This window comes from Phoenix dactylifera, chromosome 10, assembly GCF_051530095.1.
Source record: "Phoenix dactylifera cultivar Ajwa chromosome 10, Ajwa_hap1_PhDact_Kaust_v1.1, whole genome shotgun sequence".
Taxonomy (NCBI): domain Eukaryota; kingdom Viridiplantae; phylum Streptophyta; class Magnoliopsida; order Arecales; family Arecaceae; genus Phoenix; species Phoenix dactylifera.
The window spans coordinates 4,515,001-4,520,000 of record NC_143199.1 but is presented as its reverse complement, the minus strand read 5'-3'; positions in this window follow the sequence as shown (position 1 = coordinate 4,520,000).

Below are 5,000 nucleotides of genomic sequence, written 5' to 3'. Positions count from 1 at the left end.
GGCGGGGGCGCCCATGCGCCGGGGCCTCGGCGGGCGCGGGCCGGCTCCCTCGGGGACGAACGGTGCCGGGCCCGCCCGCCGCGAGGCGACGGACTTGTGCGGAGTGGAGCGGAAGTCCCGCCGCGGCAGCAGCAGCCCCCCCTCCCTACCACCCCGGCGGGGCATCCGCCCAAGGCCCACCCCAAGCGTTCCAAAGTACCGAGGAGCGTTGCAAACGGGAACGGCCCGGACACGCATCCCGGTCTCACGGGATGCGCGTCCCGGTCGCACGGGTCGCGCATCCCGGGAGGACCGACGGAGGAAGCCGGCGCACGGCCGCCGCGCGGACGGCCGGCGGCGGCGCCCATGCGCCGGGGCCTCGGCGGGCGCGTGCCGGCTCCCTCGGGGGCGAACGGTGCCGGGCGCGCCCGCCGCGAGGCGACGGACTTGTGCGGAGTGGAGCGGAAGTCCCGCCGCGGCAGCAGCAGCCCCCCCTCCCTACCACCCCGGCGGGGCATCCGCCCAAGGCCCACCCCAAGCGTTCCAAAGTACCGAGGAGCGTTGCAAACGGGAACGGCCCGGACACGCGTCCCGGTCTCACGGGATGCGCGTCCCGGTCGCACGGGATGCGCGTCCCGGTCGCACGGGTCGCGCATCCCGGGAGGGCCGACGGAGGAAGCCGGCGCACGGCCGCCGCGCGGACGGCCGAAGGCAGCGCCCGTGCGCCGGGAAGTCGGCAGGCGCGTGCCGGCTCCGTCGGGGACGAAATGTGCCGGGCAAGTCCGCCGCGAGGCAACAGTCCTGTGCGGAGTGGAGCGGAAGGCCCGCCGCGGCGGCAGCAGACCCCCCCTCCCTACCACCCCGGCGGGGCATCCGCCCAAAGCCCACCCCAAGCGTTCCAAAGTACCGAGGAGCGTTGCAAACGGGAACGGCCCGGACACGCGACCCGGTCGCACGGGATGCGCGTCCCGGTCGCACGGGTCGCGCGTCCCGGGAGGGCCGACGAACGAAGCCGAAGTGGCGCACGGCCGCCGCGCACGGACGGCCGGCGGCGGCGCCCGTGCGCCGGAAAGTCGTCGGGCGCGCGACGGCTCCGTCGGGGACGAACGGTGCCGGGCACGACCGCCGCGAGGCAACGGACTTGTGCGGAGGGGGGCGGAAGGCCCGCCGCGGCGGCGCCAGCCCCCCCTCCCTACCACCCCGACGGGGCATCCGCCCAAAGCCCACCCCAAGCGTTCCAAAGTACCGAGGAGCGTTGCAAACGGGAACCGCCCGGACACGCGTCCCGGTCGCACGGGATGCGCGTCCCGGTCGCACGGGTCGCGCATCCCGGGAGGGCCGACGGAGGAAGCCGGCGCACGGCCGCCGCGCGGACGGCCGGCGGGGGCGCCCATGCGCCGGGGCCTCGGCGGGCGCGGGCCGGCTCCCTCGGGGACGAACGGTGCCGGGCCCGCCCGCCGCGAGGCGACGGACTTGTGCGGAGTGGAGCGGAAGTCCCGCCGCGGCAGCAGCAGCCCCCCCTCCCTACCACCCCGGCGGGGCATCCGCCCAAGGCCCACCCCAAGCGTTCCAAAGTACCGAGGAGCGTTGCAAACGGGAACGGCCCGGACACGCGTCCCGGTCTCACGGGATGCGCGTCCCGGTCGCACGGGTCGCGCATCCCGGGAGGGCCGACGGAGGAAGCCGGCGCACGGCCGCCGCGCGGACGGCCGGCGGCGGCGCCCATGCGCCGGGGCCTCGGCGGGCGCGTGCCGGCTCCCTCGGGGACGAACGGTGCCGGGCGCGCCCGCCGCGAGGCGACGGACTTGTGCGGAGTGGAGCGGAAGTCCCGCCGCGGCAGCAGCAGCCCCCCCTCCCTACCACCCCGGCGGGGCATCCGCCCAAGGCCCACCCCAAGCGTTCCAAAGTACCGAGGAGCGTTGCAAACGGGAACGGCCCGGACACGCGTCCCGGTCTCACGGGATGCGCGTCCCGGTCGCACGGGTCGCGCATCCCGGGAGGGCCGACGGAGGAAGCCGGCGCACGGCCGCCGCGCGGACGGCCGGCGGCGGCGCCCATGCGCCGGGGCCTCGGCGGGCGCGTGCCGGCTCCCTCGGGGACGAACGGTGCCGGGCGCGCCCGCCGCGAGGCGACGGACTTGTGCGGAGTGGAGCGGAAGTCCCGCCGCGGCAGCAGCCGCCCCCCCTCCCTACCACCCCGGCGGGGCATCCGCCCAAAGCCCACCCCAAGCGTTCCAAAGTACCGAGGAGCGTTGCAAACGGGAACGGCCCGGACACGCGTCCCGGTCGCACGGGATGCGCGTCCCGGTCGCACGGGTCGCGCGTCCCGGGAGGACAGACCGAGCAAGCCGAGGTGCCGCTCACGGCCGCCGCGAGGGACGTACGGCGCCGGCGCCCGCGCCCCGTGGCACGGCCTAGAGCGTGCCCCCCTGCCACCCCATCGGGGCATCGGCGCAAAGCCCACCGCGGGGTAGATAACCGAAGGCAACGAGGGACGGTGGATGCACATATCCGAGCAGTGGCGATAGGGCCGGAGGGAGCACCGACAGGGCCGTGAGATTTTAAAGTACCGAGGGAATTTGCAAACCGGGCCCGCCCCTCCCCCCGTCCATCGCACGCCGATCGGGGGTCCGGCGCCCCGCGGGGGGCTGCCGGCATGCGCTCCCGGTGCAGGCATCGACGAGCCGCCCGCGACCTCCACTCGGGTCCGAGCCCCCAAGCGCGGATGCCGAAACGCGCCGGCCGCGGCAGCCCCACCCCTGCCACCCCATCGGGGCATCGGCGCAAGGCCCACCCTGGGGTAGATAACCGAAGGCAACGAGGGACGGTGGATGCACATATCCGAGCAATAGCGATAGGGCCGGAGCGAAGACCGAGGGGGTCGGGGGGTTTTAATGTTCCGAGGGAAGTTGGAAACGGGGCCCGCCCGGACGCCCGTCCCTCGCACGCCGATCGGGGGTCCCGCACCCCGCGGGGGGCTGCCGGCATGCGCCCCTAGTACAAGCATCGACGAGTCGCCCGCGACCTCCACTCGGATCCGGCGGCGCACGCGCGGATGGCGAAACGCGGAGGCCGCGGCTGCAACCCCCCTACCACCCCGTTGGCGCGTCGGCGCAAAGCCCACCCCGGGGAGGATAACCGAAGGCGACGAGGGACGATGCATGCACATATCCGAGCAAATACCGAGAGGGTCGGGGGGAAGACCGAGAGGCAAGGGGTGTTTAGAGTACCGAGGGAAGTTGCGAAAGGGGCCCGCCCGGACGCTCGCCGCTCGCAGGCGATCCGGCGGGGCGCACGGAGGGCGCCGCCCATCGCCGGAGCTTGCTCGGTCATCTCTGCCGCACGGACACGTAAGCGCCGCCGCGCAAGGTTCGGCCGGCGGGGCGGACGGTTCGCCGCCGCAGGCCTTTCCCGCAGCCGGAACGTGGGCCCGGCGTTGCGCGCCGGCGGGCCGCGCAATCCGCCGGGGCGCACGGCGGGCGCCGCCCGTCGCCGGGGCTTCGCTCGGTCATCTCGGCCGCACGGACACGTGCGCGCAGCCGCGGAAGGTTCGGCCGGCGGGGCGGACGGTTCGCCGACGCAGGCCTCTCCCGCGGCCGGAACGCGGGACCGGCGTTGCGCGCCGGCGGAAGGCGCGATCCGGCAGGGCGCACGGCGGGCGCCGCCCGGGCTTCGCTCGGTCATCTCGGCCGCACGGACACGTGCGCGCCGCCCATCGCCGGGGCTTCGCTCGGTCATCTCGGCCGCGCCGCCACGTGCGCGCCGCCGCGGAAGGCTTGGCCGGCCGGGCGGACGGTTCGCCGCCGCAGGCCTTTCCCGCAGCATGCGCCCCTTCGCCCGAACGACCGCGGGACTCCGGTACGGCCTAGCCGTCGGCCGCCCGGCTGCAAGCCGTCGGGGCCGCTCGATCCCCGTCGCGTGCCGGCCGCCGCTCGGGCCAGCCGGCCGGCTGCCGCACGTAACCTCTGACCTCATCAGCGGTCGATCCGCACCGCGCTGGTCTTCGGTGCGGACCCGTCGGGGCCGTGCCGCGCCGGCCGTCGCATCCGGTTCCGCAGGCGCCGCCCGGTTGCCTCCCGCCCTCGTGCGCTCGCGCCGGCCGGGCGACGCGGTGCCCGCGGGACTCGGGCATGGTTGAGCCGTCGGCCGCCCGGCGGCATGCCGCCGCCGCTCCGCGCCGCGTGCCGGCTGCGCTCCTCCCCGCGCCCGTCCGCGGGCGGGCCCGCCGCCGCTCGCGCCGGCCGGGCGACGCGGTGCCCGCGGGACTCGGGCATGGTTGAGCCGTCGGCCGCCCGGCGGCATGCCGCCGCCGCTCCGCGCCGCGTGCCGGCTGCGCTCCTCCCCGCGCCCGTCCGCGGGCGGGCCCGCCGCCGCTCGCGCCGGCCGGGCGACGCGGTGCCCGCGGGACTCGGGCACGGTTGAGCCGACGGCCGCCCGGCGGCATGCCGCCGCCGCTCCGCGCCGCGTGCCGGCTGCGCTCCTCCCCGCGCCCGTCCGTGGGCGGGCCCGCCGCCGCTCGGCCTAGCCCCCCGGCTGCCGCACGTAACCTGCGACCTCGTCGGCGCTGGATGCGCGTCGTGACAGTTTTCGGTGGGGCGCCGCGGAGGCGCCGGGGGCCCATGCGACGGGCCAGGGGGCGAACGGAGGGCTCGGTCAGCCCTAACAGGGGACCGGCGACAAAGGAGCGGTCGCGCAAAGCTTCGTAAGGGACCCAGACGACGGGCCTACCGATCCGAAGCACCGCGCACGGACGCGCAGCGGGCCCACGACGGGCCGACACGGAAGGCCCGCCGCCAAGGCCGCAAAACCGACAAAGGAACCCACGGGGACGCACCAGAGCGGGCAAAGCTTTCACCGAACGGGACGGGACCGAGCCCCCGCAACAGGCGAGGGCGACGGATCCGACCAAGTAAGGCCGATCCCGCTCCACGCACGCGCGGCCGCAGGAACTTCGTGAGGGACGGGACGACCGGCCGACCGAACCGAAGCGCCGCGCACGGCCGCCGCGAGGGCCGGCCGGAG